At 43.4% G+C, this 23537-nt stretch overlaps 1 protein-coding gene and 1 pseudogene across 3 annotated transcripts in view; both read right to left on the bottom strand.

The window, feature by feature from the left end:
* Positions 1-23537, bottom strand: part of LOC138141716 (putative P2Y purinoceptor 10) — a 170624-nt gene that overhangs the window by 43604 nt on the left and 103483 nt on the right. The gene's annotated exons all lie outside the window — the stretch shown is intronic.
* Positions 2823-7894, bottom strand: LOC138141733 (E3 SUMO-protein ligase KIAA1586-like; annotated as a pseudogene).

The following is a 23537-nucleotide window of genomic DNA, read 5'->3' as shown; positions in this document are numbered from 1 at the left end:
GGGTGTTTCTTTACACATCCTCTAATCAGAAATACTACTCCTTTTCATCTTCTTCCTCTATGCCCCTATGGCTAATCCATATTCTACCACTTGTTATTCAGTCCTGTTCAACCCTCCTTGACCCCACTTGGGGTTTTCTTGGCAGAGATACTGTAGTGGTTTGCCATTTCCATCTCCAGTTCATTTTACAGATGAGGAAACTGAGGCAAACAGGGTGAAGTGACTTGCCCAGGGTCACACACCTAGTAAGTGTCTGAGGCTGAATTTGAACTTAGGTCTTCCTGACTCCAGACTTGGCACTCTAGCCATTGTACTACCTAGCTGCAGCTGCCCACCCTTATCTCCACCTATTTCTCCTTAACTCTACCTTTCAACACTTAGATATAGTCTGCCTTTATTTACATTCCGCTTTGCAAACTTACTAGCTTATGTTACTGGGCAAATCACTCTTTCTGGGCCTCAGTTTCCTCATCTGTAAAATGAGAGGACTGAACTACATCAAGACTTCTTAACCTTTTTTTGTGTCATGGACTCCTTTGATAAATTGGTAGAAAACTATCAACTCTTTTTCAGAATAATGTTTTTAAATAATTGAAGGAAATGCTAAATTTCAGTTAGAGAGGAGTGTGAAAATAAAGATGTAAGGTTTTTTTTTTTTTCCAATTCAAGTTCATGGAATCCCTGAAATCTATCCATGGACCCCTTGAGGATCTAGATTAAGAACAGTTGAAATGGTTATCCCTAATTTGCTCCTAGATCTAGGCCTCGAGGCCACAGGTTTCCCACCCCTGGCTACGTTCTAGGCTCCTCTGACCCTAAAATCATACTATTCCTTTGTAATTAATTCTACCACCCCATAATACCTAGCAAAATGTTGGGCATAATCATAAGTATTCAGTGTTTGTTGGGGGAGATAAGGCACATAAACACTCAAAAAGGTTCTAAGGCTTGGTTTCTGTTTCCAATGAACTTAGTCAAGCTTGGAAGACAAGACATTGCTGAATGAAGAAGCAACATTGTGATGCAATATAGAAAAGAAGGTCTCTAAGAGACTGGAGAGCACTCTGTAGACTGGGGCAATAAAGGGAATCTTCCCAGAGGAGGTGAAAACAAGGTGGACCTTGAAGACTGGGGACTAAGGGAATAAGCAGAAATTGGAAGTATGAATGTGAGGGACAGTAAGTAGATCTGTTCCAGACTAAAGTAAAGGATTAAATAGGAGGCAAAGGTCAAAAAGGTTGCCCTTGAATGTCAGATTAAGAAATCTGGGTTTTATCCTATAATCAAGTCAAGTTAACAACATTTATTAAGCACCTTCTATGTGGACACAACAAAAGGCAAAAAATAGTCCATGACCTCAAGGAGCTCACTGGAGGAGTGAGTTTCCTCAAGGAGTCTAATGGGGGAAACAGGAATGCAAACAACTATATGCAAACTGCCTATAATCAATGAGATATATGCAAGATAAACCGGAAATAATCAACAGCTCTAGAAGTAAGAGGGCTTGGGAAAGGCTTTTTACAGAAGGTGAGGTTTTAGTTGAGACATGAAGGAAGCCAGGGAAGCCAGGAGGAGATGAGGAGGAAGATTGTTCCAGGCATGAGGGATAGTTAGTGAAAATTTCTGGAGCTGGGAGATGAAGTATTGTGTGAGAGAAGCAGCAAGGAGCCTAGGGTCACTGGATTGCAAAACATATGACAAAAATAAGATATAAGAAGACTGGAAAGGCAGAAAGGGGCCAGGATATGAAGGACTTTGAATGCCAAAGGATTTTGTATTTGATCCTGGACATGGCAGGAAGCCACTGAACTTTACTGAATGAAGGAAAGTGTGGAGGTGTGACATGGTCAGACTTGCAAGATCACTTTGATAGAAGACTGGAGGACAGGCTAGAGTAGGGAGAGGCTTAAGGCAGGGAGGCCAACTCGTAAACTACTGGAATAGTCCAGGTGGGAGCTGTTGAAAGCCTGTACCAGGGTGCTGGCAGGGTCAGAGAAGAGGGGTGTTAGGAAGGGAAAACTGTCAGGCCTCATCAACAGATTAGATATAGGAGACTGGGTGGAGAGAGTGAATGAGTCAAGGATGACACCTAGGTTTCCAGCCTGGATGCCTGGAAGTATAGTGAAACTCATAACAGTAATAGAGAAATTAGGAAGAGGGGAAGGTTTAGGGGGAAAGTAACAATTCAGTTTGGAGCATATTGAGTTTAAAATGTCTATGGGACATCCATTTCAAGATGTTCAATAAGGCAGTTAGTGATGCAAGACTGAAGGCCAGCAGAGAAGTTAGAGCTGGCAAAGCAGATCTGAGAATCACCAGCAAAGATATGATCATTGAATTACTGGGTAATCAGAGATGTGAGGTGGGAGGAATGCAGTGGTGTGCTGCTAAATGGTTAACGGACTCTCCAAAAACATCTGTATGTGTGTATATATGTACATATGTATGCATACACACATATAATGATTGTGTGACATGGCAGACACTGGCACAGGACTGCCCAGCAGGGCGTTTCCTTATCAGAGAAGATGCTGTGCTCTAAGAGCCAAGCAGAACGGAAGTGACTCAAAAGAAACTCGAGATGTGCAAATTTAGAGAATCTGGTCCAAATGTTCACATGGACTATTTGTGCCTGACCTGTGGTAGAACATTCCAAGCTTGTATTGGTCTGATCAGCCACAGTCAGACACTGTAACTTGACTCTAATATAGTGATGTCATTTTGCTCCTCTTTGAGGATGAAAGACAACAGAGCCAGATACATACATACATACATGTGCACATAGTATTTTACTGATGTAAAGGGTATCTAGCACATAATTTTCAAATAAGAAAAATATACTGCATCCTTTTTTGTAAATTCCACATAGCCAACTGATTCTCACAAGATGTATTTATTGATTTTTGCTGATCTCTTCTATCTATAACCATTTATGTTGCAATTCAACCAGGATTTGACAAAATGGAATTGCATCCCAATATACTAACTCCTTTTCCAATGTGTTTGTTGCCATTAGATCTGATATATGATCCACTGTTAAGCTATTTCTTAACCTCATACAAATTATATTTCTTAAACTAAACCTCTTTCAGCTTTAGCACTACTGAGAACAATAGTGTTAACTATCTTTTTAGCTATTTATATATAGTTGCAGGGACTAGAATATTGTTTAATTCTATATTACTGTCTACAAAATTCTTAAATTAATTAAAATCAATTTCGTGCTTTAAAATTTCACTTAGATTATTCAGTCTTTTTCACCAGTCATCCATGATGAAATTCGTTCTTTATAGGGCCAAGTCGATGGTCCTAATAAATCAAAATAATTTTAAATGCTTTCATCATTGTTTCTGTCCAATAAGAGATATAGATTCATGTGTTGAATTATATTTTCTTTTTTTTAAAGCAATCGGGGTTAAGTAACTTGCTCAAGGTTACACGGCCAGTTATTTCTGGGTGTGGTGCTGAGTATCTGAGGCCGGATTTGATCCAGGTCATCCCAACACTGGAGCCAGTGCTCTTACTCGCTGAGCCACCTGGCCGCCCCTATATTTTCTAGTAACATATTCCTAGGAAGAACATTACATTTATTGTTTTTTATTAAATGGAATGCCTTTTAAGTTATCTAACAATCGAATATTCAACTTGACATTCATATTTATAGTATCAATCTTTATGATTTTCAAAACTCTTATGGTACATTTGATTAATTTTTGTACTTTCTGAATTTTACTTGATCTGGATTATAATGCACTTGAAACTAATGAAAATTCTTTAACAATGTTAATTATTAAAACAAGGCTTTACAAGAAATTAATGCTAGCTAATCTCTTTACCTAATTTTACCTACTCTTTACCTAATTTACTCAGGTAAAATAAAAATTTATCTAATTCTTTACAGAATAAGAACAAGAAAAACGAATATATAACATAGGATATGCATGTCATACATTGATGATAAATAGAATAAATTTTATCCACAAATATTCTTAAATGATTGACTTATTTTGTTTGGAATGCTGAATTATCAAGTGATAATTGTAAGCTATGATCTAAACAGTGTCAAATGATGATTTTAGGAAAAATCTGTACCAAATTCTTAGCCACTCCAGACTTTATTCCCAGAACCGTATCAGTGCCATCAGAACAAAATGCAATTTGATTCGATTTCAAATGGTATGAGTGGTATCCTTTGACTCCTTCGTAAATTGGATTTCAGTGAAGCAGAGTTGCATGCAGTTGTCTGCCTAACTCTCTCCTCCAGAGTCATCACAGTCCAGTGGCAGGACAGATATGCAGTGGATGCTCTTGGAGGCTTTCATGTCTAACCAAGTTCCAAGAGCGCCACAGCTCCTACTTCAGCCGCCTTCATGGCAGCTGGAACAAATTGTTCTCATCCACCCATTCTAGCACTGGAAGCCTTCACATGCTTGGGGTAGATACGCCCCTAACTCACTGATGGTTTGAGACCCCCGGTTATCCTCAACCTAGTTTAGCCTGTTTGCTGAAATGCTTTATTGGGATGTGGTTGCTGGATATGCCACAGGGTCTTAGAGTCACAGGTGAGAGTTAGGTGGAACAGGGGACACCAAAAGTGGAACACAGTCCTGAAAAGGACTCGGCAGCCTTCACACCAGAGGTACTGGTCTTCCCTGAACAAACCCTACACCACAAATATTTTCAAATAATTCATTCCAAATATGCTTTCAAATATTCATTATTAAAGCTACAATCATTTAAAGTAGACAATAATGAACTGAAAATACACCCTGTTGTGCTTAACACCAATTCTTTTGTTTTGGAGGGGTTTTTTTTGTTTTGTTTTGCTTTGCTTTGCTTTTTGGAAGGCAATTGGGGATAAATGACTTGCCCAAGGTCACATGGCTAGTTTTGTGTGTGTGTGTGTGTGTGTGTGTGTGTGTGTGTATTAAGTGTCTGAGGTCAGATTTGAACTCAGGTCCTCCTGACTCCAGGGCCGGTGCTCTATTCACTGTGCCCCCTAGCCGCCCCAACACCAATTCTTTTAAGGAAACAAATAACATTACTTCTGCAGGAGCTGACTGAACTGCCCAATGGCTATATTACCAACTGATTTGGAAAATTTCTGAAAATTTAATCATTTGCTCCAGCACACCACTGGAAGAATAATACGGTATCTTAGAATGGATATTAGGAGGATTAATATGGCTGGGTATACAGGATGGACCAAGGAGGGGAAATATGAAAAGGAGGGATAGCAGTTAGAGGGCCATTATGGTAATCCAGGTGAAAGGCAATAAATACTGGATTGAAATTGTTGGGAAAAGGTAGAAAAAGGAAGATAAGGAAGCAAAAGAGATTAAAAATGAAGAAATGACAGGATTTAAGTGCTAACTGGATGAGGGGTGAAACAGGAGTTCACGATTATAGGATAGAACTGGAATGAATGTGACAGCCCAGTGAAGAAGCACTTATTAAGAGCTTACTATGTGCCTCCCCAAAACAAACACAACCATCAGTGCCCTCAAGGAGTTAATTCCCAATCAGAGAGGCAACATGCAAACAACTATGTAAATAAAATAGATTTTGGTTTTTGTTCTGTAGCTTTTCATTCACAACTCTTCCTGACCCCATTTGGGGTTTTCTTGGCAAAGATACTGTGGTCTACCATTTCATTCTCCAGATTATTTTACAGATGAGGCAACTGAGGCAAATGGGGTGAAGTAAAATACTCAAGGTCACACAGTTAGTGAGTGCCTGAGGCTGGATTTGAACTCATGAAAATGAGTCTTCTTGATCCCCACTCCTTGCAGAAGGTGGAATTTTAGTTGATGCTTGAAGGAAGCCATGAAAGCCAGGAAGTGAAGGTGAAGGAGGGCATTCCATACATGGAGGACAGCCAAAGTCATAGTTGGGAGAGGGAGTGTCTTATTTGAAGAACAGTAAGGAAGCAAATGTCACTGGATTGAAGAGTGTGTGAGAGGAAGGAAAATGCAATGCCTGCATCCATTCCAGGAAGGTTTAGGTGGAGTGCAAAGATGTACACATTTGGCCAGAGCATCATAGGATGTAGTGCTGAAAGGAAGCTTTGAGGTCACAGAATCCAAACCCCTCATTCAACAAAGTTGGAATATGAGACCCAGAAAAACTAGACTAGCTCAAGGTCACATAGCTAGTAATGGACAGAGACACGATTCCAACCCAGGTCTCCTGACTCCAAAGCTAACACTGTTGAGATAGCATGGATTCACCTCAATGGAAGGTTGTAAGTAACACGTATCTTTCAGAGATGTAGAAAAGTCAGAGCTGAGAAGCAAAGCAGTTATTTGATGGCACATTCAGGCAACTGAAAACCAGGGTAGCAGCAGGTGGGGAGAGTGAGTGGGTAAGTGGCTGGGGACAGGGATCTGAAACCCAAAGGGGTAGTTCCACATGCCAGTGAACTCAACCTCACAAAGCTCTAGATCAGGGGTGGAGAACCTGCAGTGGGCCTCAAGGAGCCACGTGGCCTTCTAGGTCCTTGGGTATGGCCCACTGACTGAGTCCAAGTTTTACAGAACTAATTCTTTAATTAAGGGCATTTGTTCTGTGACATTCAGATTCAATCAAAGGGTGGCACTTGAGAACTTAGAGGACCACATGTGACCTCAAGGTCACAGGTTCCCCACCCTGGGTCTAAGCCAGGACAAAGAATGAAGAGATGGGGGCAGGGAGGGGCATTGAATTCATACTCAAGGAACTTCTGGGGTAAGTGGCTTCAGATCTGCATATCTGGGTTAATGCCAAGCACTCTTCCCATTTGGATATCTACGCATCATCTCCAGCTCAACCTGTCTAGAGTCAAACTTCCTATCTCTCTCACCTCTTCCTCCTGATTTCTGCCAATCAGATCATCACTTTCTCTCTTACTCGGGCTTAAAACTGATCCTGTGGTGCTATGGTTGGAGGGCAGTGTGCAAATTCCACTGGCTGGAGTCAGAAGATTTGAATCCTTACTTGTTGGCTACTGCCTGTGATGAATAGATCCCTTCCCTTCTCCCGTTCTCACTTTCCTACTCGGTAGACTAAGGGATTGGACACAGTGATCTCTATTCCTTCTAGGGATCATCTTACGTTTCTCCTCCCAGTTCTGCCTAAACTCCTCAAGGCCATCTATAAACAGGGCCTCCACTTCCTTTCCTCTCACTCTTTTCTTAACTCTTTGCAGTCTGGCTTCTGATCTCATCATTCAAGTGAAACTGCTCTCTCCAAAGTTACCAATGATTGTTCATGGCCAAATCTAGTGTCATCATCCTTCCTGAGTTCTCTGCAGTCATTGACACCATGGATCAAACATGAGGCATTATAGCCGGCAATACTTATGAGTACAACTGAAGCAGATTACAATATAATTAGGAAATATTTAAGAAAATAAATAAAAATACACTAAAACACAGAAAATGGAAATTTGTGGATTTCTGAGTCAATTGTGGCAGGAAAAGCTCTGTTTCTCTTTGAGTTACCACACTAGGAGCAGCTGGGCTTCTGGAGAACCCAGGGCAGGTCAGACAGAGTCAAGAGAGGAAGGTGCACATGTGGCTGTGGTTACTGCCCTGGGCCCATCAGCACAGTCTGTAGCAAAAGCCTGTGTGTCAAAAAGCCACCAAACTCTACCTACCCACACAGTTCCCTTCCTCTGTTGGAAGTTACCTTTTCTCCCCGTGCTGAACTGACCAAGGTTGGGCCCAGGACAGGCTGAGTATGGGCTGCTCAGGCAGGCAGATTCAAGCTGGTCCCTGTGGGAGGGAGAGGCCCCCCTCCAGACTCCTGGCCTGGCCTATGTAACCTCAGGCAGCTCCTGTCAGAGGTTTGCCAGCTGACAAAAGCAGAGATAGTACAGTCCTCGCTGTAGCAGGCCAACTTCCAGGCACTGCATGGATGACATTTCCTCCCTGGGTGTTCCCACCTTTCTTCACTTCTGGCACATCTCAGCTCACCAGTGAACCACAGCACTTGGGCCCCACTTCTTCTGACATTTTAAAGAGCTGGGGGTGTATGAGGTTGGGGAGGGAGTGGGGGGTAGCACTTGAGCTAATGAGAGCATGCCTTTGCAATGTGGTAGAGTTAAGGGCTGCAGAGTGTGGCCACCTCTGTGCTAAGCTCAACTCAGACACTAGCCTGCTGTGTGACCTCAGGTTACTTCCCATTTCTGGGCCTCAGTTCTCATCTCTACGAAATAAAGGAGTTGCACGAGATCAGGGGTCTTTAACCTGGGGTCACAGATGTCAGGTGGTCTGTGAACTTAGATGGGGAAAAAATGATAGCTTTATTCCCATGTAATTGGTTTCCTTTGTAATACTATATATTTTATTTTATGCATTTAAAAACATGATTCTGAAAAAGAGGTTTGAAGGTTACACCAGATGGTTAAAGGGATTAAGAACACACACACACACACACACACACACACACACTAAGAGGTCCTGGACTAAGTGATCTTGAAGCTTTCTTCCACTTCTCATAATCTGTAATTGTGGGCATAACTGGGGTTTGAGGAGACAACATACTCCATGAAAAGAAAACCTTTGGGAAAGGGAAGATGCCTCTTGTTCTTCCCAAAACTCAAATAAACACACTTTTCATAAAGGAAAAACCCAGGCTCTAGAACGTCTGTCTTTTAATACCAGGGCAATTGGCTTTATTTCTTTCCTTGGTAACACTCCTAAAGCCATGTCGCAGAACCACATAATTTGAAAGTCTGGTCAGGGTCTCAAGGGACACCTAGTCCTACCCATACTTGAAAAAGAATCCTCACCGTAAAGCAGAAGACACTATGTACGTACCCATTAACCTCTGCCTAAACGCTTCCTCAAGTGAGTCCAGTTCACTTTTGGACAGCACTGATTGTCAGAAAGTTGGGTTTGGGTTTACTTTACTTGGTTGGTTTTTTTTTTTTACTATCATCCAGCTCAAATTTTCCCCTTTGCCATTTCCACTCATTGCTTCTGGTTCTGCAAGAAGACACCTCAATCAGCTGAAAAAATGAACACTTTGGTCGCATCAGTCAGCACCTTATCTTCTTGAAATCAGTGATTTTTTTTTCACCAATTGCCTGGTAGACACGAGTGGTTTAGAAACCAGCCCCCCCCTGAAGGCTCTTTCGAGAGGCTTCATGCAAAGGCAGATGCCTACCTGGGGGGACTGGAGGAGTAAGGAGCAGACCCCCCAGGCTCCAAGCACCTGAAATTCTATGATTAAAGCTTCATTCCTTTGGTTTAAGCCACTTCCACATCAAAGAAGCTTCTGTTAAAATGCAAATCCTACTCCCCCCACTGCACCCCATAATAAGCCCCTGTCCAACTAAACACCTTCTTCCCAGCTTCTCTAATCCCCAGCTCTCCACTGACTGTTTTCTACCTTCAAACACACTTCAGGCTCTCCTGACTTCAAAACCAAACCAAACCCAAACAGCACAATTAGGCTGGCCCTTACTCCTCTGACTTTCTTGCTTCTATCCAATTTCTCCCCTTCTTTTCACTGTCAAACACCTTGAACCTGTGCTCCAGACCCACAGTCTCCACTGCCCTAGACCCAATCCTTCCCGACCCACTCAGGTCTGCTTTCTCTCCTTCCTTGCCTTCTGTGATTCATCATGTATCCCACTGAACTCATTTCTGGTCCCCCTAAACCTGGCTTCCTTTCTCAACAACCCCCATGGAATCTAAATCCTGGGGCAGGGGGGTTGTTTTGGTTTCTGTCTTCATGCTCCCAGGGCCTAGCATGGAGCATGGACAACACAGAGAGTGGCCCACTTCAGAATCCTGCCTTGTGCTGACAGCATCTTGGTGCTCCAGGCTGGAATCCCCTAGAGTGGGCTGCCTAGAGCAGATCTCTCACTGGCTCCTGTGGCTGCTTCTGTTGAAATGTCTCTTAGAATTGCTCAGTCCTTTTGGTGATCGCAGCCACTGGCCTAGTTCAGTCCCTGGTCACCCAACATTACCGCAACAACCTCACTGACTTCCTGGGCTCTGTCCCCTGAGCCAGAATGGCTGCCTCTAACAGATGAGCTTTCCAAAAACACCAATGGCGTTGCTCTATCGATTTGCTGAAGAACCTGCAATGGCTCCCCCCTCTTTTGTAGCTGCTCTGAACTCTGTTGCCAACCAGACTCTCCTGCTCCCATCCCCAGTGCACCAATTTCCCTTGTATTCTTCAATACATCTGATATTCACTGTTCATTCCAACCTCCAAGCCTTCGTGATGCTGTTCTCCTTCTCCTCTCCTCATCTCATCCATAACGACTTCTCTGACTCTGCATTCCCCTTCTTGGAACTCTGTTAGGCTTCTAGTCTGTACCACTGACTCTCATGCTTCACTGCACTGGAATTATTCCATTTCCTCTGTGTGCTCCATGAGGGTCAGACTGGGACTCATGATTGGTTTTGTAGCTCCACAGCAGTGACCATAGTGTTAGACTACCACAGATGAGTGACAAGAGACCAACCCAGAAGACACAGCAAGGGTGAAAAGGAGGCATAAACACGTTGGGTCCTGGAAGCCTGAGGCCAGAGAGTGGCGAGTTAGTAGAGGGCAATAGAGGGGGGAGAAAGGAGATTGGCAAGCTAGCTATAGGATTTAGAGCTGAAAGAGACAATAGGAATCTTTTAGTTCAAAGTCTTCATTTTGTAGGTGAGGAAACTGAGGCAACAAAGGATTTGCCCAAGCTTACACAAAGATTTAGTAGAAGAGTTAGAATCATATTCCAGGTCTTTCTGATTCCAAATCCACTGCTCTCTTCATTACATTACTGTTGAGAGAAGAGAGACCAGTAGGTAGGAGGTCATCTGGGAGGTAGGTTAATGAGGAGATCAGGAAGCAGGACACCAAGGAAACCACAGACTTCATGATGAGTTGCCTCTTTGTACCCTAAAGCTGACTATCTGGTCTTAACTGAGAAGGTGGCACCGTTCTCATGTGAGGGAAAGAAGGCATTACAGGTTGCCACACCAGTCGATCCACACCACTGGGCAACTCCCAAATCCCACCTTTTCTAAAGCTAAGTTGGGGGAAGTTCCATGTCTGCTGCCACTGCACTGACAGGGTGAGGGGTAGAGGGGTGAGGGAGATGTGCACACACACACAGTTTAATGGTTCTTCCCTTATTTGGGCTCTTTGTTTAAAGTATTTTTCCAAATTTATTGCTTGTTTTTAACATTCTTTTAAAATTTTGAATTCCAAATTCTCTCCCTCCCTCCCACCCCTCCCCCATTCACTGAGAAGGCACACAATATGATATCAATTATACATGTGAAATCATGTAAAATATATTTCCATATTAGCTATATTTAAAAAAAAAAAAGAAAAATAAAGTGAGAAAGTTATACTTCAATTTGTACGCATAGTTCATTAGTTCTCTCTCTGGAGGTAGCCAGCATTTTTTCATTTTGAATCCTTTGGAATTGTCTTAGAATACTGTATTGATCAGAGTAGCCAAGTCTTTCACAAGTGAGCATCGTTATAACATCTGTTACTGAGCCCAATGATCTCTGGGTTCTTCTCACTCCACTTTGCATCAGTTCATATAAGTCTTCCCAGGTTTTTCTGAAACCCTCCTGCTCATCATTTCTTATAGCACAATAGTATTCCATAACAATCATGCCACAACTCATTCAACCACTGTCCAATGGATGAGCATCCCAATTTCTAATTCTTTGCCACCACAAAAATTTAGCTCTGACTTTTCAAAGTCACAAAATACCAGAATCTCAGAGTTGTCTGGGAACTCCAAGGCCATGGAGTCCTACCCATACTTGACTAAAGAACCCCTCTCTATCATCCTCAGCAAGTGGCTATCTGACCTTTGTTGAAATATTTCTTGTGAGGGGGATCTCTTTCACTTTGGGATATCTCTAATCACTCTGCCCTAGAATTACCCTGGACATACTTAAGCCCCCTGCTGGAGGGCAGAGTGGTCCCATAGTTCTCCTATAGTACCAATCAGCCTCTCCCAGTGAAGTCCTGCCTACCCCCAGGTGGGTAATATTTTTTTATACACTTAGTGAAAGATTGATTTCTGCCTCCTCACGGCATAGGTTTGGCCTGAAGTCTGCAAGCTAAGGTGAGCAGCCCATCTGGCAGAATTCCAATGTCACTCCCATCCCAGGGATGTTGACATGGAAACAGGTAGTTTGAATCCAGATGGTCCCACCTTGCCCAAGGCAGAGGAGGTGGGGATCTCTGAAAGGGGGTAATTTTAGGGGCTGGTAAGCTTAGCTCAAAAACACTTCCCCAACACTCCCTGAAATTCCACCTATTAAAAGAGTTTGTCTAGGCCTTTTCAAAGGTAAAATGTCCCTGGAGGGTTTAGCTTATTAGCTTTAGATGAATTAGTTCCTAACACCTAGTTTTTGGATGGGGGAAAGGGAGGAAGGGAAGGTAAACAGGAGAGGTGTTTTTGGAACACAGGGGAACTTTGGTAAAGGGCAGAGGCAGTCTAAGCAGGACAACAAAGACAAACTTTGAGGATTTCAGTTTTTCAGAAGGACTAGCCCTAAATGACATAGCAAGCCTTCCATGGGCCAACAGTGTTGCACACAGTCTATAAGAACATGGTAACTATGTCTATAAAAAGAGGGGTACTCACCCTTGCACTGATTGCCTCATGAGGCTGTTGTAGGGAAGACAAAAATGCTACAGAAATGTGAACTATTAACATTATTTATTATTATTGACAGAAATATGAATTCACCTTTAGATAGTATTTTCAGAGCATAAAAGCATGAATTGTTACAGAATGTCAGAGCCGGAAGGACCCTTAGCCATCAACATCTAATCCAATTGCCTCATTTGATAGAGGGAAAAACAGAGATTCAAATAAGGTAGGTGACTTGCCCAAGGCCCCAGAGTTGGTCTGGAGCAAGGACAAAACTAGATCTCATATCTCCTGGGGCAGGCCTCTTAACATTACCCCAAAGCTGCATCAGCAAAGCCCTTTCCTCACAGCAACCCTGGGAGGAAGAGGGTACATGTACCTTATAGATAACCATCTTGCAAAGGAGGAAGAGTAGACTCAGAGGTTAGTTTGCTAGCTGAGGGCTAACTAGCTAATAAGTTTGGGAGACAAGATTCAAACTTGGGGGCCTCTCACAGGCCAAGTCAAGACCTCTTTCCACAATATCACAATGCCTCCAGTCTAACCAACCTTTCATCACCTATTTCTCCTTGCCTGAAATGGTAATGTCTGCTACCTAAATAAAGCCCATTCCTGCTTCCCCTTTCAAAGCATCAGTTGGCAAATAGACCTTGACTTCCTGTTTTGAAGAGACATGATTTATTGGCTTAGAGATCTCAGTGGAGCCACAAGAACATAGCCATGGGGTGACGGTTCTCCCCCCAACCTAGCAACATTCCACACCTGCTCCCAAGCTTCTCTGAGGCTAAGTGAGCTGAGGAGGGGTGGGAGTTGGGGGGTGGGGGTGGAGAGGGAAGAACAAGTAAATCTCCTGGGCTTGTTTGGTTCCCCCAGATGCTATCCCCTCCCTATTCCTCCCTGACTTCCCTCCCCCATGCAGATCCCAGCCTTCTCCTTGTGCTACCACTGAATCCAAGAAGCTGGATCTGACCTGAAGGTCTCAGAGCTTTTGCTTTCATACTCCACTGACTCTTCCTCCACTACGGATGCGTGTTGTTCTCTCCCCTCCTACAGCCATCAGTGTCTCTCTCTCACTCCCAATGCCAAGGGCCTCTCATGTTTTGCACTTGGTTGCTCACTTCCTCCTACTTACTGCCCTCACTTCCACACCCATGCCAAAGCAGCATATAATATAATGGAAAACAAAACAAGGTAAAGGCCCTAGCTCCTCTAATTTCCTCTACTTGCGGGCAAATCACTTCCCCTCTTAGAGACTCAATTTCCTCCTTTATGTTTCCTCTTCTGTAGAATTGGGATAAGATTTGTGCTACCTACTTTACAGTGTTATTGGGAGGGAAAAGCTTTGGGGACTTCGGACAAAACTTTGAGGTATAAGTAGGATTTCTGGTGTTTGGGGTGGGGGTGGGGTGAATGAGAGTCCCTGATCATAGGCAGAGTAGATAACTGCATGCATGGTGTGGTTTCAGTGCTGCAGGCCTAGCACCCCGGTTCAGTTATCTCCCCAATAATCTCTCCTGTTGCCTGACCCCACGATACCTGTTTTGGGTGACAGTAGGGTTTTTCATTGGCTATAATGTAACCTTAAAGTGTGTGTGTTTGGGAGTGTTGACACTGATAGATTTGTGAAATAAAGGTAATAATGCAAGTCAAGCGGCTGAAAGACAACAAACACCCTTAACTCCTTTCCTTGACTTTTATTCTGGCTAAAATTAATTTGTATGCCAGGCCATAGAGTATCTTAGCTAAATCAGATAGTCGTTTGAGGTTCAGCCCCAGATACCAAAGGTTAAAAAAGATTTAATCTTAGCTCAGCAGCCTCCTTAGCTAGGCGTGGTGGCCTATAGCCTCCAGCTGTAACAAAAGAGATGCCAACCTATCCTTATTAAAGAGAATGGTATCTAGTTACTATACTCTAGAAAATGAGAGCAGAAATGGCCACAAGATGGTATTGAAGGGATAAGGTCCAGAAGCTGGTAGTCGAAAGAAGCTTGACCACGCACTGTACAGAGATGCCCAGCAGTGACTAGTAGAGCACTTCACACCAGAAAGAACGCACATAAGATTAACAACAACCACAAGACAATGGAATAGCATGCTCAGTCTCAGTAGTGAGAAGAAGGATGATGTCAGAAAGCATCAGTATCCCTGAAGCATAAGACTTATGGCTTGCTCCTTCTATGTTCTCATGCCACATGTGTTTCACACATATATTATGTCTCGATGTGTGATTGCTAGACATGCTTATTCTTCCTACTAACAATAAGTGTATTTGTGAAAGAATACAACCAAGGTTTATGACGGAATTGTACTATACCTACTTTTCTTACTATACTATTGCAAACTGCATCATCTGGCTGATCAGAAAAGGTAAACACATTGGTAGGGGCTCATGAGCAACAGTGTTGAGTGACCGCCAACCAATAGACCTGGGGTAACCATTTAATAAGGAACTCACATGAGAAAGACGGTTACCTAATGCTATGATTACCTTCCTTTAGATCTTGAATGTTGTAATGTTAATGAAATAGGAAGATCTTCCTCTCCCATTAATAGGTCTATGTGCCCAGCTCTGATACATTCTGAATCACATAGAGCCCATTGGGGGAGGAACTTGCTTAAAGAGAAACTTGCTTAGGGGAGGCTTGCTTATAGGAAGGCTTTCACATCTTTGGTACTAACCTAATTAGGCACTGAGTCACTAGGGTTGTGATGCCTTCTGGTTTTGAGAAGTGTATATATACTCCGAATTGGTATTTTGCTTTGAGGGTTTGCTCATGAGAAGGATCTTTTGATTTCCTGGTGAAGACTCTGAGTGGCTGTTTGTTCAGAGCCCCCTGACTGCCTAGATGTTTGTGCTCCCTCAATCCAGTGATGTACATGAAGTGTATAGCAATATTACTATGTTCAGACAGTTAGAGTCCTGTCTGTTGGTCTTTGTGCTAATTTCTCTGCTTATACTTTCTGTGCTTATATTTTCTCCATGTTCAGGGTATTAACCTTTCCCCTAAATTAGTGAATACACTTAAAAGTAGGATTGTTAACCCCTTTTTTAGCAGTCTTTCCTTTTTAAAGCAGATCAAAAGAATCTATGCTAGCAGGCCATCCTGGGTGTGGTAGGGTGCTTGCTATTACAAAGGTTTATCTGACTTCTAGAGTCTCCAGTTAAAATGAAGATTTCTCCCTGGGGAACAGAAATAACTTAAGGGTAAGAGTTAGTTGATTGTAGAGAGCAAAATGGATAGTTTAGGAACTAGATTTAGGAAAGGTGGAATAATAATAATAATAGCAGTTGATATTTATATAATGCTTTAAAACTTTCAAAGTGTGATGTAAGTATATACGTATATATGTAGGCGTGTGTGTATAGATATTCTCAGTTATCTTCATAAATCCCATCAGGTAAGTGCTACTTTTATTCCATTAGTACAAAGGCTGAGAGAAGTTAAGCGACTTGACCAAGGTTCCAAAGGTTGAAAATGGCAAAGGCAAGATTTTAACTCAGGTCCTCTGTCTTCAAATCTAATACTCTTAGGATCAAGATTCACGTCCCAGATTGGCTACTTACTAGCTAAGTGACTTTGGCTAAGTCACTTCCCCTCCCAGGGCCTCAGTTGCCACCTCTATAAAAGGAAGGCCTTGGTTTAGATCAAAAGTTCTTAATCTTTTTTGTATCATGGATCCCTTGGGTTGTCTGGTAAAAGCCTGTGAACCCCTTTTCAGAACAATGATTTTAAATACATAAAATGAAATATAAAGAGTTACAAAGGAAACCAATAATATTGAAAATCAGTTATTAAATATTAAAAGTTCCAAGTTTACAGATACCCCCACTCCCCCTCCATGAAAAGTATTCATAAATGAGAGGTATGTGGAGTCCAGGTTAAGAACTTTTAGCCTAGATAGTTTCAGACATCCCCTTTAGTTCTAACATTCTATGGCTTAATCACCATTCCATGCCAGAACAGGGGAGTAGAATCACAGAGGTGATGATGCCCATGACTTGCTGAGGGAACAATCCTTAGATCACACTCATAAGGTTCACTTATCCTTCCAGACACATCCATTTCCTGCTCTCCCCCACCCCCAACTTCTTGCATCTCACACTTTGGCTCTGTGTTCTCCCTTTCTTCCACAAGGTGGCAGTGCAACTGCACTGCCATCCCATTAGTTCAGTGGCTCAATTGAGAAATGAATAAATGCACTATAGCCGCTTCCTCCCAAAATAACACATCCTCAAATGATATTTTCCCATATGCCTCAAGATGAAAGCAATGCCAGCTACTACCATTTCTCTAGCATGTTAAAAAGTTCACAAAGTGCTTGCCTTTTAGTAACACTGTCAGGTAGAGAGAGGGAGTATTAGCCCAATTTACAGCTGAGGAAACAGAGGCTGTGAGAAAAGAAGTAGATGGAGCCTGGATTCAAATTCATCTAGATTATGACCAATACCACTGATACTTGAGTATTTATTTACTGTGTGCCAGATAGGCTAAGGATACAAAGATACAGCCCTTGCCTACCAGGGATTTTTTTTAGTAGGTGGGGGAAAAAACATATGTGCCTGGCAAGGATAATCACAGATTACTTATATTGTTCCATATGCCATATGAGTGACATAGGTAGGAGTAAGTGGGACCAGAACTCAGAGCAGGGGAGGTAGCTGTGGTCTGGGTAGTTAAGGAAAGTGATGGAGAAGCAAGGGCAGGATTCACATAAGCAGTGGAGGAGGTAGGGTAACTATAAACTTAAAATTCAGAGCTTGGAAGGGATTTCAGAGATCTGATCCAATTCTCTCATTTTGTAGATGGGGAAACTGAAGACCAGGGAGGGGAAGGGCTGGGACTTGCCCCAGCCAAGTCACACAGTTAATAAGTAGCAGGGGTGGGATGTAAAACCAAGGCCTTCTGACTTCAAATGAAGTTTTCCTTCCACTATTGCTTGTTTGGGGATAACATTCTTTGATCACAAGGATATTTCTTTTGGAAGTACTACAGGTGATGAGATAGGAGAGGTCAGTAGAAGCCAGTTTGTGGAAGGTCCTCAAATACACACATGGAAGAGAAAAACACCACCAAAAATAGCTCTTTATCGGCTGAAACTTGAATTAAATCTAAATATTCCAACAAGCAGCAAGTATTTGACCATGTGTTCTGTGCCTAGTACCATTCTAGGCTGTTTGGGGAATAGTATCGGTGTCTGACGTCAAAAAATTTGAAAGCTAGTTATGGAGAGAAAAGCCAGATACATGAAATATATACAGCAGCACATAAGAAGCCTTAAACTATGAGGTACTGTGTGTGATATAGCATTCAGAAAAGAGCAAGATTAGGAAAGCCTGGAGTAGTCAGGGAGAATTTCATATAAGGGGAGAGGTAAAAAGAACAAATCTTTGAGGCATGGATAGTTCTCCAAACTTTAGGAGAGGAATTCCCAGTTCAAGTCAATATGATTGCACTATGGAAGCCATTGTACAAGGGACCAAGGGCACAAGGATAGAAAATGGCACAGTTCCTGCCCTCAGAGAGCTTAAAGTTTACCAGCAAGATACCAATTTGGGAGTCAGAGAACTTGAGGTCAGATCTGGGCTCTGCTCCTATTCACCTTGGGAAAGTCTCTTTCCTGAGATGGGCTTTCATTTCTTCATGGTGTATGGAAAGATCATTCAGGTCCCTTCCATCTCTGTATCCTATAACCCCACAATGGTGTCACGGATTTATGACATGTGGTATATTATTCATGATCTACAACGTATGCCAAAATAAACATATTACAAAGTAGACTATGTCAGGGGAAAAGGAGAGATCTGGGGACAGTGAGCTAGGGAAATGTGAGGAGGGACGACTCAGAGTTAAGAAGATGTTGGAAAGTTTCAGGAAGACATTCCAAGAGCATTTCTATTACCGTGACCTCTTGCACCACTTCTGCTAAGTGCTTTCCCTTGGTCTTCCCATCTACAGTTCCCTGTAGCCTCACCTGAATGGTCTGGAAGCATGTTCTAGTAATCCCAAACCCCTAGGGAAGGAGGAAGCAAACTATGGCACTGATGGTCAAGAGCCCATAGAAAAAAATATAGAAAGATGCTGACCTTGATCTTGCAGGCCCCCAAATTCCCTTTCTGTATATCCAATGTTCCTAGCCCATTCTCCCAGGGAAGAAGACCGTACTTTCTGGTACAGTTGAAAGAGCCCTAAATTGAGAACCAAAAGACTTGGGTTTGAATCCTGGCTCTGCCATTTATGGCCCACGTGACTTTGGGCAAGGCCCTCTAGGGGATCTCTTGGGAGACCACTGAACAAAATAAGCTCTGGGTCCCTTCCACTTCCATGCTTATGATCAATGTTTCAGGAGATCCAATATGTCATCCGTGTGGATACTTCCCAAACCAAGACAGATCACAAGCCTTCTTGGCCCCCTCATCCTGTACATTTCTGTTCTCCATGTCCTCCCACAAAGCCTTAGGAAATCAAACACTTTTTCTCCTTCTACTGGCATTTCAGATATCAGAGGGGCTAGGGGAGGCTTGGGGACCTTTCTATGATGTCTATGGCCAGCCCTGGGGGAAATTGCCACTCAGGGACACCTCCAAAGAATAGCTGGGAGTTCTCTCTCATGGCAGATCACATGTGTCTGGTCCTTGCCTTAGTCTCTCTCTTCTCCCTGACCTGAGTTCTTTCTCATCCCTTGCCTATAGCTTTAGGTTCCCACTGCCCCCCCCATAGGTACTGCTAACCCCCTGGAGGGCCTCAGTACTAGGAAGGTTGCTGATACCGATCCTTGTAAGACCTCGCAGGATTTGGAACACTAATACTCACTACCAAGTTTTGGCTACAATGAGACACCCCACTTAAGAACCTAAGACTTTAGGACACAGCTACCCAGTGCTTCTCTGGTCACCTGCAGTGCCCCCCTCCTTTAGCCTGTGCAGTCATTGTTGACAATACAGTTCCCACAGTTCACTAGGGCTACCCAGCCTGCATGGGCTCACCCTACAGCCATCTGTGCCATTCAATATGAGAGTCTGAACACTGGTCCCAAAGTCTCTGCCAGACCCAGCTCACATTTCTGGGAATTTCCTGCACTAGGCTCAAATCTATGAACAAAACTCTGTCTCTGTTTCTAAGGAAGATCTTGGAACCATTGAGAATCAGGGCTAGGTTTCAAGTCCATAAGGAAACCCAGATGGCTTTTTACTCCAAACAATTCTCCCAGCTACATTCTCCCGGCCTGTAATTTTGCTCTTCATTGTCAGAGGCACGACCTCCAACTGACAGGAGTGGAGGTGTTTAAGTGATTTTGCTGGCCTGTCACTGAGACGGCTGTTCCTGTAATGTTCTCTCAAATAGTCAGGAGAGTTTCCTTTGGAAATCCTGGCAGCACTGCTTAATGAGAAGAGTGCTGGCCTGGGTACCAAGGGACCTGGGTTTGAATCCTGGCTCCAACTATTACTGCCTCTGTGACCTTGGATAAATCACACGACCTTGCCTCTCCAGCCCTGGTTTCCTCCTCTGTGATTCTGGAACAACACTTGTACTTCCTAGCTCCCAGCATTGTTATGGAGCATGTAGGGACTGAAACTTGGTCTCATTAATACTATTCTGGACTCAGTAATGTCAAACTCAAATAGAAACCCAGACCACTAATCTGCACGTAAAGACCTCTTTGGGTCACAGATTGCCTTAGTTTTAAAATGTAATATTATCTATGTTTTATTATATTTGTATTTATTTTGTTGAATATTTCCCAATTACATTTCATCTGGTTTGGAACCCACTCAGGAGGTGTTTGACATCTAGGCTTTAAAAAACTGAGCTAGATAGTCAAATATCGGTCAGAACCATCAGAGTATACTACGGCGGGGGAGGGGGGGAGGGAAAAGGGAATGGAATAAGCATTGACATAGCATCTACTATGTTCCAGGCACTGTGAGCTACTTATGTTACAAATATTATCTCATTTGATCCTCACAACCCTTTGGAGGTAGGTGCTATTATTATTCCCATTTTATAGATGAGGAAACTGAGGCACAGAGTAGTTAAATGATTTGCCCAGCATCCCACAGCTAGTAAATGTCTGAGGCTGGTTTTGAACTCAGGTCTTCCTTACTCTAGGCCCAGTGCTCCTTCTGCTGTGCATGTAGCTGCCTCATCTATTAAAAATATTTGGGGGGGGCAGCTAGGCAGCACAGTGAATAGAGCACAGGCCCTGGAGTCAGGGGGACCTGAGTTCAAAGCCTGCCTCAGACATTTAACAATTACTAGGCATGTGACCTTGGGCAAGTCACTTAACCCCAATTGCCCTGCCTTCTCCCCTCCAAAAAAAAAAAAAAAGAAAACAAATTTTCTGAAATCCCCCCGCCAGTCTATAATCTATGTCAATAATTCCTCCCTACATGTTGTGCTTTATCACTGTGGATGGCTGATGTACAATGACACCAAGCTGAATGGCTCTTTTCCCTCCAGATATTAATTTAGAATGGGCTTTAAGCTTCTCAGTGCCTTACTGGGGAGGAGAGAAAAATTCCGAAATCCTGGAGTTGGAAGGCCTTTCACAAGCTTCTTCATGTGATCTGCACCTCAACAGGAATTCCCTCGGGCTGCTCCAGACAAGTGATCATCTGAGCTACTCTTCAAGATCTCCAGTGAAAGGAAGTTCTTGATCTCTCTAGGCAGCCCATTCAGCTCTTGGGCAGCTCTAATGCTTAGGAAGATTTCCCCCTGTCAAGGGAAAATCTGGTTATCTAAGGACACGGTTCAGCTCTCTTCCATGTGACAACCCTCCAAATACCTAAAGACAGCTCTCATATCCTTCCCCCTGCCCTGACCCTGTAAGACGGTGCTCCTCTCCAGCAGAAATGTTCCTAGTTCCTTCAACTGATCCTCACTGAGCATGGTCTTGAGCCCCACCACTGCTCTAATCACCCTTCTCTAGCCTTCTCAATTACCTCCCAGAAGAGACCACAGCAGATGTGGGCTGAGCAGGGCAGAATACAGGGGAAGCAATACTTCATTGTCCCTGGACACTGGGCCTCTTGATGCAGCCCAAGACCACACTGGCTTTTTGGCTGCCAGATCACTCTACTGGCCCATATGGACCTTGCTGTCTCAGAGGAACCTAAATTCAGCAAGTCACCCAAAGGGAAACCATGCTTCATGGTCATGCCCTCACCTTTGAGCAAAGAATTTGGACCAACTGCAAGTCTAAGGCATATCTATACATTGACAAAAGCTTGACATCAAAACTAGGCTTTGCGTAAGCTCTATTGTGTGATATTAGGCAGACAAGTGGAAGCAGTTTTGTTTTGTTTTTAATGAATTTTCCCAGTCTTTCAAACCACTTTGGTAGAGGTGAGAAAACTTGGACTTAAAACTTATGGGGATAAAAAATCCCCATAAATTTTAGTTTCTACCAAGAAGCTGAGGATAAGGGCCCAGAGCACAGTGCTGGCTGTGTGACACAGTGTAGGCCTCCTGGTTGTACCTCACATTAACAGGGCAAGACTGCTATAGATAGGGGAAGTGAATGGAGTCAGGAGGACCTGAGTTCAAATCCAGCCTCAGACACTTAACACACACACACACACACACACACACACACACACACACACACACACACACACAAACTAGCCATGTGACGACCTTGGGCAAGTCACTTAACCCCAATTGCCCTACCTTCCCCCCTTCAAAAAAAAAAAGCAAAAAGACTGCTATAGGGGCGGAGCCAAGATGGCAGAGTAGAAGCACGACCTTCCCACTGCTCCTGCCTCCACCTTCCCCAATCCTTGTAAAAAGGGGACTCTAAACATACTTTGGAACTGCAGAACCCACAAAATGACACAGAGAAGCTAACCTCCCACTGAGGACATCCTGGCAGGCCGGCAGGAATACAGCACAGCGCTCTGGGAGCCAAGCCCAGCCCCATGCCAAGGCTTTAGCCCGAGGGCGGGCCTGACCAGCTGCCGGCCAGAGGGACCCCAGATCAGCAGCAGCTGTGGCCCTTTCCAGATTTATCAACATATAGACACAAAGGACAAAGTGAGAGGTCAGTGCAGTCTGGACTTTGGGAACAGTAAGTGGGAGTGCATGGCTTTTACCCCCAGGGCGAAAAGCCGCTGAGACCCTGGCACAGCCAGCCAGTGCCAGGTATCGGCTTCAGCTCTTGGCCTGCAGAGTGTAGGGGGACCAAGCACCAGTCTGAGGGGTAATCACTCTTGCTTTAACCTGCTTGGATCTGGATTTCAGTCTAGGGTGGAGGTTCTGGGGTGTGTGTCCAGCTTGCCAGAGCATGTGGAGACCTCAGAGAGGGCACCCATCTAATACCTCTAGCAGCAGAGAAAACCCCAGCATTTGGGACGAAAGCTCCCCTGTCTGGTGGCAGAGTCCTACTGTGGCAAAAAGCCCATAAGTCAAGTAATTGAGTGGCAAAATGAGCAGGCAAAGGAAACAAAGCAGACAGAAGATTCCAACAATACACTCCTATTTGGGGGACAAAAAGGAGCAAAGCATGGAACAGGAGGAAAACAGTGAAGTCAGAACTCCTGCACCAAAAGCTTCAAAGGAAAATACAAGCTGGTTACAGGCCATAGAGGACCTTAAGAAAGATTTTGAAAACCAAATAAGAGAAGTGGAGGAAAAATTGGGAAGAGAAATGAGAACAATGCAAGAAAATTATGAAATGAGAGTCAACAGCCTGACTGAGGAAAATAATACCTTAAAAAAGCATACTGATTCAAATGGCAAAGGAGGCCCAAAAAGGCAATGAGGAGAAAAATGCCTTAAAAAGCCGAATTTGCCAGATGGAAAAAGAATCTCAAAAACTCAATGAGGAGAATCATTGCTTCAGAATTAGATTGTAGCAAATGGAAGCTAATGACTTTATGAGAAATCGAGATGCTGTTAAACAGATTCAAACAAATGAAAGAATAGAAGGC

Source organism: Petaurus breviceps, unplaced genomic scaffold, assembly GCF_028583685.1.
Source record: "Petaurus breviceps papuanus isolate PSGF00001 unplaced genomic scaffold, PetGlider_PUasm1.0 90459, whole genome shotgun sequence".
NCBI lineage: Eukaryota > Metazoa > Chordata > Mammalia > Diprotodontia > Petauridae > Petaurus > Petaurus breviceps.
This window is presented reverse-complemented; position numbering and strand designations above follow the sequence as displayed.